This window comes from Rhinoderma darwinii, chromosome 1 (assembly GCF_050947455.1).
Source record: "Rhinoderma darwinii isolate aRhiDar2 chromosome 1, aRhiDar2.hap1, whole genome shotgun sequence".
Lineage (NCBI taxonomy): Eukaryota > Metazoa > Chordata > Amphibia > Anura > Rhinodermatidae > Rhinoderma > Rhinoderma darwinii.
This window is the reverse complement of record NC_134687.1, coordinates 481,729,285-481,742,230: the sequence shown is the minus strand read 5'-3', so window position 1 is coordinate 481,742,230 and position 12,946 is coordinate 481,729,285. Positions and strand designations below refer to the sequence as shown.

At 44.8% G+C, this 12,946-nt stretch overlaps 1 long non-coding RNA gene across 1 annotated transcript in view; it reads right to left on the bottom strand.

The window, feature by feature from the left end:
• Positions 1–6,451, bottom strand: part of LOC142743773 (uncharacterized) — a 35,068-nt gene extending 28,617 nt beyond the window's left edge. Inside the window, exons 1-2 of the long non-coding RNA XR_012881646.1 lie at positions 6,370–6,451; positions 3,485–3,556 (exon numbers count right to left, since the gene is read on the bottom strand). This is a non-coding gene — a long non-coding RNA (uncharacterized LOC142743773). The remainder of the gene's footprint in view (positions 1–3,484; positions 3,557–6,369) is intronic.
• Between the last annotated feature and the right edge of the window lie 6,495 nt (positions 6,452–12,946).

Below are 12,946 nucleotides of genomic sequence, written 5' to 3'. Positions count from 1 at the left end.
GGAATTTGATTTTCTTGGATTCTGCTAGAGATCGATCAAGTTTGTCTATGTATGTTGAGGTTCTGGTATCTAGAAATACAAGTTCGGGTGAGCTGGGAAGGTCATCTATTTTGGTTTTTATTTCGGTTATTGTGACCTCTAATTCTGTCAATTTAGCTTCTTCCTCTTTCGTTATGAGTTTCATCAATTTGATGGAACATTCTGTTAACGTCTGGTCCCATTCTTTATTGAAGGTGTCTGAGTAGTTAAATGTAGGTGATTTTTTTATTCTGAGGCCTCTTGGGATCATATCTTTTTCTATATACGTTTTCAGTGTGGTCAGATCCCACCATACTTTGGCTTGTTGGATCATACATTTTTCCATGTCACGGAATAAATTTTCAGAGTCTTGGTTGTGTATCGTAGTAATTTCATGGTTGCCAAATACTTGGGCTGCCATCTGTGCCCTGGATACTTGTGGATTACTTGTCATAGTGAGAGAATATAATCCCAGTGTTCAGTGTATCATGAATTGTGCTTCGCTTGATAGTAAAGCAAGGGATATTTTTCAAAGTCAAGGTTCTTATATGGGTGTAGTAAAAACATAGAAAAAAATGGAGAAAGTTTTCCGCCACTGTATTCGTATAATTGTTACAAAATGTAAATTATCACGTTGGCTTTTACTTGCATATAGTATTAAAACACTAAACAAAAGAATTATTTTTCCTTATGACACTAGATCACACAGCATTTGAATGCGTTATTTAGTGCGTTATTCGATGTTCCTGTATGGACAAATCTACAACTCTGAGATTTCTTTGGTTGCACATAGAATGCGGTGGGCAGGTGAGGCACAAGCCGATAATGGAGTACACAAAAATAGAAAGAAAAACACCTCCAGCTCACCTTCGTTGTATATGTAGTTTTTGGGATGATCGTGCACGGATCCTCGTGTCGGCACACGGTGGATAGACGAGACTAGAAGAAGCAAGATTGGATCCAGCACAGAAGATTGAATAAAACGGAAAAAATATTTCCAAGTTTAATGGGCCAATGCTTTTGGCTAATTTAAAATCAAGGAGATGCACAGCGTGACATCCTGGTAGTGTAAGGAAAAAAGTTTAGATAGTGATGAATGAGAAGCCTACGCGTTTCAGACGCTACAAGCGTCCTTAATCATGGCTGAAGCTAACTGACTGAACTAGATGGCTGCCATATATGCTCCTGTCCGCATGTGTTTATCATTGACCCTGATTGTAATTTACATGTGTTCACTCCGTAATACTATAGGTATGTAAACTTTATTATCGAATGTGAATACATTATCGACAGGATGTAATAGGAGGAGTACAGATGTAGCACAAGCGAAATAGGTATTTGTGTACTAGTGTGTTGATGGGATTTTACAGTTTCCACTACCACTCTTGCCTGAATTGTGTCTGTTCGGACTTACGTCTGAGGAAATATGGTCAAGCCACACTAGAACATTCTTGAGGGAAGTGTTGTTCATGGCTCGCAAGTCAATTGCCCTTCGATGGATGGGCCCTAAGCCCCCTACTTCCCAATGGAAGGCCTTGGTAAACTCCACACTGGCCTACGCTAAAGTGGTGTACCGACATAGGGGTTGCGCGGAAAAATTTATGAAGGTATGGGGTCCTTGGTGTGAGTCACCACTTACACAATATGCACCACATAGATTTACTGACTTACGTGACTCCTTGCTGTGGACACAGTGATAACCTTGTACTGTTAAGATATATATTGTTTCTTGTGTAACATGCTGTGTATAGTAACAATGTAACGATACCAAGGCTGATTTCCCTCGGTTTCCAATCTCAAGTATTGTAAAAGCGGACTGTAAATTACCGAATTGTGAATTCAATGTCAATGTATATTTTATAATTTCATAATGATACGCTTTGTTTTAATATGTAAGACTATGTTACTCTTTAATAAAACGAGTTTAAAAAAAAAAGTCCCTGCCTCCACACGGAAATACTGTCCCGTACTGAAAACATGATAAGGCCTCATGCCCACTTCAGTTCATTTAGTCAGGGTGCGATCCGTTTTTTTAACTGATAGCACCCTGACATTAATTTCAATGGGGCCATGCACGCTACCGTTGTTTTAACGGAACCGTGCGGCCGTTCCATCAAAAGTAGTGCAGGTCCTACTCCTGCCCATTTTTGAACAGTCTCGGCCTTTACATTGATTTGGTCCGTGAAACAACGGGCAGCACATGGAAGCCATCCGTATGCAGTCCGTGATTCAAAAAACCGCCATTAGCGGCTGTTTAACGGTACTTGGAAGTGTGCATGAGGCCTTACAGTATGGGACAGTATTTCCTCGGGGAGGCAGGGGCTCCTAGCATCATACAAAACTATGATGCTAGAAACTCTGGCTCCCTGAACAGAGTACGGTCCTGGAAATGCGTCCGACATTCGGTCTGTATATTACGGACCAAACACGGTCGTGTGCATGAGGCCTTAATGATATTTCTACAATTATTTGACTGGTATTGGACTACCTGAGCTTGAAAGTCATCTTGGATTTGTCTTGAACTTGTCGTGGGTTTTTTCTCTACCATTCAGACAATGCAGATCTGCAGCATGCTCGTTCTGTTCCAGATGTTCACCCTTTTCAATGTAAAAGAGATGAAATCTGCGGTAACCCTTGCTTATTATCCAAAGCGAATTTGCAACAAATCCGCTAAGTTTGTGGGTACCCTAAGGCTGGGTTCCCACGTACCGTAAACTCTGCAGAATTTTTGCAACAGAATTTTGTAGAAATTTGACAGCACTTACAGTAGCAGCAAAGATTTGAAAATCTCATGCCCACGCTGAGAAGAAAAACGAAAAAAAAGTCGTATGGAAAGTGTTCTGCAGTATGTCAATTTATGCTGCTTATTCTGTGCGGAGATGCTGTGTGTTTGGCCCATAAACTTCGATGGGGAGCATAAATTCCGCAGCAGATTTTTTGTATTGCGGTTTTTACTGTGGAAACGCAGTAAAAAAAAAAAAAACAGCGTTACCGCAGCAAAAACGCTGTTTGGTGCAGAATTCGGTGACAGATTTACTAGCGTTTATTTAGGGTAGGAACACACACACAACCAGGGCTGCCATCAGGAATTTCTGGGCCCCATACTGCTAATGAGTCTGGGCCCCCGCCCCCCTCGTTATTAGGAGGAGGGGGTGAAATTTAAAGGGGCGGGAGGTAGGGCACATTAAAAAGAAAACTCTTTTGAGGAGCAGGGCAGAGACACTAGGTGGGTGTCGGAGGGCAAAGGGGAGAGACTAAGTGCCAGGGCTGGGAGAACTGAAGGTAGCAGTGGTAGCCAGGGGGGAGACGCAACCTCACAGGGGCTCTGTGGAGTGACAGGGAAGAGTCAAGAGTGTGTGTGTGTGTGTGTGTGTGTGTGTGTGTGTATAGAATCTGTCAGGGTGTAGGAGAGCAATATAAACAAAAATCATTGCACTGAAGCCCTATACACAGGAGAGTCACTCACCAAAATGTAGTCCCTAAGATCTCCCACCGCCACGGGCATGTCTGGATGATGCTTTTGCATTCTCTTCACACGCTGCACACACGTTATATGTGTAAAAACCACACAACAAAATTAATTCAGACACCAAACCAGAAAAAAATTCAGATCCTAGACCAGACCTGTTAGGTAATTCAGACACCTTTCCACCAGACCCCTACCTGTGGCCAGAATTTAGCATTTAGACTTTTATCTACAGCGGGGCTGTGTCTGGAGCTATCTACAGGGGGCAGTGTGTGGCACTGTCTACAGGGGGGGGTGTGTGTGGCACTATCTACTGGGGGGTGTGTGTGGCACTATCTACAAGGGGGTGTGGGGCACTATCTACAGGGGGTGTGTGGCACTATCTACAGGGGGTGTGCGGCACTATCTACAGGGGGGTGTGTGTGGCGCTATCTACAGGGGGTGTGGAGCGCTATTTACAGGGGTTGTGTGTGGCGCTATCTACAGGGGGTATGTTTGGCGCTAACTACAGGGGAGTGTGTGGCACTCTCTACAGGGGATTCCAGTCCAGGAGGAGACCCTGACCTCACTGTCCATATATGGACATATATGTCCATATATGGACAGTGACCTCAGGGGCTACCTCTAGGAGAGGAATCCCCGGCCAGAGTGTCGGCAACTCTCTGGCCGGGGATTCGCTCCTGGATGGGTGAATGGCAGAGCAGGAAGCTGATACTTTCCTGCTCTGCCATAGTATTCAATTGTATCTGCATCCTGTGGACGCAGATACAATTGAATATGGCAGTGGCTGAGACACGTCTGGGACAGTAATTTGCCGGGACTGCCTCTGTAGATTCAGGACAGTCCCTGCAAATTCAGGACTGTTGCTAACTATGCCTCCGGTATAAGCTTTCTCCCCCTGCCCAGGTATACTCTCTCCTTCCTCTACCCCTCCCCATGTATAGTTTCTCCCCTCCCTTCAGATATCATTACCCCCCCCCCATTATATAATGCCTCCTCCAGTGGAGGGATGTCACGATACCAGAATTTGGACTTCGGTACCGATGCTTTGTGTAGTATTGCGATTTTGATAACAAAGCGATACTTTGCCAACAGTAATAAAAAAACAAAACAGTTCTTCCATTTCTTATGTGAGGCGCGATGGTAAATTTAACCTCCATGTGCCTCACATTAATAGTAATTAACCCCATCATGTTCCTCAATTATAATGGGTTAATGTGTAAGGTACATGATGGGGTTAATTACTATTAATGTGAGGCACATGGAGGTTAAATTCATCACACCTCGTGCCCCACATTATTAAGTGAAAGAAGTTTTTATTTTATTTTTTACAGCGTACACATCATAAATGACGCAAAAAAATTGTTGTGCAGGTTATTACGGCCACGCCAATACTGAATTTGTGTATATTTTATGTATTGAGACTTATTTTAATGTGTTTTGTAAATGTGTATGTGTATATTTTTTTTATTTAACATTACTTTATGTTTTTACTTTATTTTTTAAACTTTAATGTACTGGTATATATCTATATACGGATAGTACACAGGCAGTTGTTAGGACAGACCTGAGTATGCCCTAACAGGAAATATGGTAGGACAGCCCTGGGGTCCTTCATTGGACCTTCGGCTGTCTGCCCATATATGGTATGTCCCTCAATCGCGTCACAGGGATTCCTGTGACGCGATCCAAGGGGCATCCCCCCTTCTTATTTTCCCCTGAATGCTGCAGTCAGCTTTGATCGCAGCATTCAGGGGAATAGCGGCGGAGATGAGAGGTTTCTTTGATCTCTGCCTTTATAGAGTGGAACTGCGGCTGTGTAATACAGCCATTGCCCCGCCCCGCACGCGCTCAGCACGAGGTGATGCGGGCGGCGCTGCACTAATGAGCGGCGGTTCAGGCACTGAAGACAGAACATGTGGGGGTGTTTTTTAGTGTGCGGCCGCCATGTTCTGTTTTCAGTGCCGCCGCTCATTAGTGCAGCGCTGGCCGCATCACATGATCCTGGCGGCGCGCACATGTCAGTACTCCGGAGCGGGGCCGTAACTTTATTACACAGCCGAAGCTCCGCTCTCATACATTCATGCATTACAATATTGAGCTGTTCGGCCGCACAGCTTAGTATCGAAATACATGAAATAACGGTATTGAACCGTTTGGGGGTGCACGGTATCGAAACCGTATCGAAGTTTTGATGCATCGTGCATCCCTACTCAAGTGCCATCCTCCCTCCATTATTATCTCCTTCCCACTCTAGCATCATTTCCCTCCCTACCCAATGCCATCTCCCTGCCCCATTATCATCTCCCTGACCCCATTATCATCTCCCTGCCCCCATTATCATCTCCCTGCCCCCATTATCATCTCCCTGCCCCATTATCATCCCCCTGCCCCCATTATCATCTCCCTGCCCCCATTATCATCTAACTTTACCCCCATTATCATCCCCCTGCCCCCATTATCATCTCCCTGCCGCAATTATCATCTAACTCTACCCCCATTATCATCCCCCTGCCCCCATTATCATCTCCCTGCCCCCATTATCATCTCCCTGCCCCCATTATCATCTAACTCTACCCCCTCCCCATAGAAAGCAAAAATCTTCCCCACGTCTGTATTAGTTCACACTGCAGCATAGGATTGTATCACTCAGCTCTACAACGGCCCTTTTCTCCTGTCCTGTGTAAACAGAGGGAGAAGACAGGTTTATTGCACATGTTACACAGGACGGGAGATAAGAGCCGTAGAGCTGATACAATCCTATGCTGCGGTGTTAACATAATACAGAGGGGGGTAAGATATTTACTTTCTATGGGGGCAGGAGGAGATCTTTTCAGGAGGCTCCGGGCAGCAGCAGCCGGACACAGATATAACTTAGTACTCACTGTGTCTGAAGAAGAAGACGACGACTGCTGCTGGACGTATCCTCCGAGGCTGAGCTCATAACTCCCGCTGCTGTGATGTCTCCACCCCTTGTCTCCTCCCCTCACGCTGTCACGCTGTTGTGGAGGAGGAGGGGCGGGCACATCTCACTCTCCAGCGGGCCCTTACGGTTTTATTCTGATGTAATGAACGGCCCCTGTTTCGTGATGGGACCTGTTCCTTTCACCGTAATGAAATCGTAAGAGCCACACTGCCGTGAGTATATTAATTCCAGCGGCAGAGTGCGGGCCCCTTTTTTAAAAATTTATGCCCGTGCCCCTCACTGCAGTACCCCCAGTATCCCCCTGATGGCGGCCCTGCACACAACGTATTCAGTGCGGATACAGTGCGTTAAGCTGCGCAGCGTATGCGCTCTGAACATCGCAGGGATTGCCGTCCGAAATCCCGCACCACACTGTGGTGCGTTATTTCGGGTGTACATTCCACCGCGTAAATGATCGCACATACTTCCCCCCTCCCTTCTCTGACGTCCGCTCTGGCCTCCCTAGATGACATTGCAGGCCCATGTGACGCTGCAGCCTGTGATTGGCTGCAGCGGTGACATGGCCTGCAACGTCATCCAGGGAGGCCGGACTGGAGAAGAAGCCAGGAACTCTGGGTAAGTATAACCGCAGGTCAATTTATGTGCGGGTTTTTTTCGGCGTAAATTTACCGCAGTGTGGGGATGAGATTTGTTGAAATCTCACCTACACTGCTGCCACTGTAATACGCTGTGGATTTTCCGCATTTAATCCGTTGTGGAAAATCCACAGTGTTTACACCTAGTGTGTTCCTACTCTTAAGATTGTGCTGCAGATTTTCTGTTGCATAAAATCTGCAGTGTATCCTGAGTGTGGGAACATACCCTAAAGTACATCCACATGGGATTGAAAAATCCGACTGCAAATGTGTTGTGGATTTCAACCCTCTCATTAACATGAGTAAAATTCAAGGTGAAAATGTGCAACATAATTTTACATGATGCAGTTTCAAAATCCCCATGCCGCAAGGGTGTGTTTACATATGGCGGATACGCTGCAGGTTTCTGTCTGGATTTGCAGGCAGAAAATTTGCAGCATATTACAATAGCAACAAAGTGGATGAGATTTTTACAAATCTCATTCGCACGCTGCAAAATATGTTTGCGCCTAAATAACCTTCGGCGCAGGATGTCAATTTGTTGCGTGTTTTCACTGCGGATTTCACTACTTTCAATGAGAGGGGTGAAATCTCCAACAAATTCTGCTGCAAAATTTGCATGTTCTGCAGATTCACGGCAAACTTTGTAAGCGTATTTTCATTTAATGTTTCCGTCCCATGTGAATGTAACCCTAAAATGAAAAAATAAGTGCGTGCTGTCTGGTTGCTTAGGCAACTGTACAACATCAGAAATACTATAGATTCTGCAATTCATCATGGAGGTATAGGCCCGATAAAAGCTACATGAGTGTCGGATTATGAATCTGTACACTGTAGCATAGTATGCTGCACACCTATGTGATGAAAAACGTAAATTCTGCAAGCAAATACTTCCAATAAGGGTTTGTCCACATGTAGTGGAATTGCTGCGTATTTTCCGTCTGGAATTGCGGACGGAAAATACGCAGAAGAATACGGTAGCAGCAAAGTGGGTGAAATTTAACAAATGTCATCTCATCCACACGCTGGGTAAAATTTCCTTGCAGAAATTCACCTGTGGTGCGTATTTTTCGTACTGCAGCATGCCCATTCCTACTGCGGAAAGTGGACTGAATTGCTGCGTTTTTCAGAGGACATATCACCATCTCCTAACATTGAGAAAAACGCAGTAAAAGCCGCACCATTTTCTGCAGTAAAAAAACGCAGGAAATTGTGCGGTTTAGAGAGATGACCACAAGAGAATAAATGTCTAGGCAATAGCATAACAAAGGCAGTTTACACTTTAGGCCATGTTCACACCTGCATCAGGCTTTCCGTTGTTCTGTTCCGTCAGAGGAGCAAAATAAGGGAAAACCGAAAGCGGCCGACGGAACCCATTGACTTTCATGTGTTCAGTCGGCTTTACCAGTAATAATAGCGCAGTACAGCTGTTGTTTCCGGTATTCTCTGCCAGATCTGCGATAGAGGCCCCTGACCTATCCACATCTACTGCAGATACAATAATGACCCATGATGCATTTCAAGCAAATATTCTAATAAAAGTAAAATTTAAAGATGCCAGCAAGGAATAAAGGTATGTGCACACGTTTAACCAAAAACGTCTGAAAATACGGAGCTGTTTTCAAGGGAAAACAGCTCCTTATTTTCGAACGTTTTTTTAATCAAACTTGCGTTTTTCGCTGCGTTTTTGGAGCTGTTTTTCTAAAGAGTCAATGAAAAACGTCCCCAAAAACGTCCCAAGAAGTGACATACACTTCTTTTTTGCGGGCATTTTTTACGTGCCGTTTTAAAAAAACGAGGCGTAAAAAAACGCCCCGTCGGAACAGAACGCTGTATTTTCCATTGAAATCAATAGGCAGATGCTTGGAGGCTTTCTGCTTCCGTTTTTTCAGGCGTTTTTCGAGGCATAAACGCCTTGAAATAAGCCTGAAAACACTCCGTGCAAACATACCCTAAATGTACCAGAGAAATTCTTAATGATTTCTAGAATCCGAGGTGATGACTTCATATTCTTCTCGGCAAAAACCCCTCTCGTACTCTTAATTTCGGAAGAATGCTTACAAAACTGAATTGTCATAAATAATCTAACCGTCCATGTCTTTTGTTCAAGCTGATGATGAGTCTAAGGGTATGTTCACACGGCGGGGGTCCGTAACGGCTGAAATTACGGGGATGTTTCAGCCTGAAAACATCCCCGTAATTTCAGCCGTACCGGCATGTGCAGGCGCTTGAACGCCGCGTCAATTACGGCCGTAATTAGCGCTTCTATTCATTGGAGTCAATGAATAGCGGCTCCAATTACGGCCAAAGAAGTGACAGGTCACTTCTTTGACGCGGGCGTCTAGTTACGCGCCGTCATTTGACAGCGGCGCGTAAATATACGCCTCGTGTGAACAGACAAACGTCTGCCCATTGCTTTCAATGGGCAGATGTTTGTCAGCGCTATTGAGGCGCTATTTTCAGACGTAATTCGGGGCCAAAACGCCCGAATTACGTCCGTAAATAGGCCGTGTGAACATACCCTAATGATATCGGCACTCATCTTGTGGAAGTGCAGCTGTCTGAATAAAGAAAATAAATTGCCATCATGAAACTGAAGCAAAAAATAACAAGCAAACAAGAATATCTTGCTCTTGCTGGTTAACATGGAATTTTAGTAAGTCAGAGAATGATTGAATAAAGTAAGCGTGTGTGCTGAATTCAGGAAATGGAGAATTTCAAGAAAAGGTATTCCTGGACATTACAAGCAATATTTGGCACCTCACGAGCAAGCACCTGCCTCTTTCTCTTTATCAGAGAGGGATTCACTATTGTCCATTGAAGTGCACCTCCGATTACATGTTGAAAATAAACTTTTTACATAGCTGAATAGACCTTTTTAACCGGTTAAGGACTAGGCTGTTTTACAGCTAAATGACCAGAGCAAATTTCACAATTTTGCTATGCGCTTCTTTAGATGACTATAACTCTGCAGGTGAATAAAGTTCATCTTTTTAAAGGACAGATAGGGCTTTGTTTTAGTGGCATTTGTCAGTATATATCATTTTTATTTTTTTCTCTAAAGTGGGCAAAATTGGAAAAAAAATGCAAGAATTTAGCAATTACGTCAGTTTATGCCAGCATTTTTCACACACGGTATGGACCACGGACAAAATTAATCTCCTTTCACATTCTGCCACTTCTCCCGTGCATGGGGATACCAAATATGTGTGCCTTATTCACTGTGCGGGCATGTGCCAGGGCTTGGCATAAAAGGAGGCTTTTTGGTCCAGGAATTTAGCATTTGACTTTATAGCAGCGTACTGTTTTCTGGGGGGTGCAATGCTGCTGAAACATTAGAATCACCCCATAAATGACTTCATTCACACAAGTAGACCCCACAAGGTTTCCTTCAAGGGGTTTATCATATTTTTAGACAGTCCAGTTTTCTTCTGAAAGTTTCTTGAATAAGATGGAACAAAATAAAATTTGCATTTTTTGGCAAATGTGTCAGTTTATGCTAGCATTTTTCACACATTCTGCCACTTCTCCTGTGCATGGGGATACCAAATATGTGGGCCTTATTTATCACACAGAGATGTAGGAGGGCGGACGATAGAAGAAGATTATTTCACAAATTGCATTTTTTCAAAGCTGGTTTTACAAAACTCAACAGAGTTTCTATAACACTTCCAAAATATCTGCTCTTGAAGCAGAGATCCCAAAATATTCATCTAGGGGTATAATGGGAATTTATTTTTTGGGGTTTTCTAAAATAAGGAATTGCAGGTTTATGCAAATGGAGCTCTCCAGCAGATGAACTTTAGAAAACATCAAACATGAAATCCACCCCCCACCCATTCCCTCCCTCACCCTTGGAGTAAAATCAGGGGAAAAATAAAAAAGTAATGTAGGGCAAATATATTTTCAACTAATTAACTAAAATCTAATAATGCAGAACAGTGTGGTATTTTTTAAAACATGGCTCAATGCACAGGCCTGGTTGTGAGGGACATAATGGACAGAAATATCGGGAATCTTTGCGGTGCCCGTCTTTTCTGCAGAAGCGGCACATTTTCTGGGGGTTGCTTCTGGTTGGTGTTGGGGGAATCTGACTGATGAAGTGTCTTTCAGTCAGTCGCATGACATCCTCAGACTGGGGGCATTCTCGGGTGTCCTGAACATCAAAAATGAGGCCTTCAATCATTTTCTCCTGGAAATCCAGGTATGTGTCTCTGCCTCTGCTTTTTTCTTATAGAGCACAAATGAATTGTGGATTGCCACCTGTAACAAATAAATGGCCACTTTTTTGTACCAGGTTTTTGTTTTTAGCTTCATTAAATAGGGCTGTAAAACCTGGTCGCTTAAATCCACCCCCCATGCAGGGGCGTAGCTAGGGGGGGGGCAGGCGGGGCATGTGCCCCGGGCGCAGCTTAGAGGGGGGCGCCAGCGCCACCTCCTCCTGCACTATAATTGTAACTGTGTCTAAAGGACACAGGTACAATTAGGAGCAATGAATGACCGGGCACGTTCCGTGCCCGGCCATTCACAGCGCCTTTCCACGAGTGAAGCAACTGGTACCTTTTGTACCAGTGAAGCTTCCGTCGATGAAAGGCACTGATTGACAGGGAAAGTCATCCTGCCCAGCCAATCAGCGCCTTTCATAGACGCTGCGTTCAACCACCAGGAGACCTGCGCAGAAGAAAGCGGGAATAAGGTGAGTTTGAATAGTATTTTTTTTGCTTTTTTTTAAATTGTAATGAAAGTGTGTGGCTGTATCTACAGGGAGGACTTTATCTACGGGGGAAAAAATACAAGAAAAAACACACGGCGCCACATAGCGTAAGTAAGCCCAGAATAACAGTCAAAGGATGACAGATGGATGCTTACCACAAGAAGTTAGATCAGTCACGTTGGATAATAGTGAGTGCTGCAGCCGAAATCCCAGACGGTCACACCAATGGGTCTCCGTGTAGAAATGATTGAAGAGGAAAAAACGGGATATAAACGGCGCTGCTGCTCAAGAATGATACTTAGGTTGATAATATGATCTTTATTCAATAGGCTACGCGTTTCAATGCCGCACCGGCATCTTCCTCAGGCCATCTACGGGGGGGACTTTGTCTACACGGGGGGGACTTTGTCTACACGGGGGGGGGCTTTATCTACACGGGGGGACTTCATCTACATGGGGGGGCTTTATCTACACGGGGGGGGCTTTATCTACGGAGGGGGGACTTTATCTACACGGGGGGGGCTTTATCTACGGGGGGCTTTATCTACGGGGGGTGTCTATCTACAGGGGGGGCTATATACTGGGGTGGGCTATCTATGGAGTACCATATACAGGGGTGGGCTATAGCTACAGGGGGGGGGGCTATGTAGTATATAGCCCACTGTAGATATAGCCCCCTGTAGATATAGCCCCCCTGTAGATATAGCCCACCTGTAGATATAGTCCCCCTGTAGATATAGTCCCCCCCTGTAGATATAGTCCCCCCTGTAGATATAGCCCACCCCTGTAGATATAGCCCACCCCTGTATATAGTATCCCACAAATAGCTCCCCCTGTAGTGCTCCACAGAAAGCCCATCCCTGTATATAGCCCCCCTGTACATATAGTTCACCCCTGTATATAGTGCTCCACAGATAGCCCACCCCTGTATATAGGGGTGGGCTATCTGTGGAGCACTATATACAGGGGTGGACTATCTAGTGGAGCACTATATACAGGGGTGGACTATATGTACAGGGGGGCTATATACTGGGGTGGGTTATCTGTGAAACACTATATACAGGGGTGGACTATATGTGGAGCACTATATACAGGGGTGGGCTATATCTACAGGGGGGCTACATACAGGGGTGGGCTATATCTACAGGGGGGCTATATACAGGGGTGGGCTATCTGTAGAGCACTAT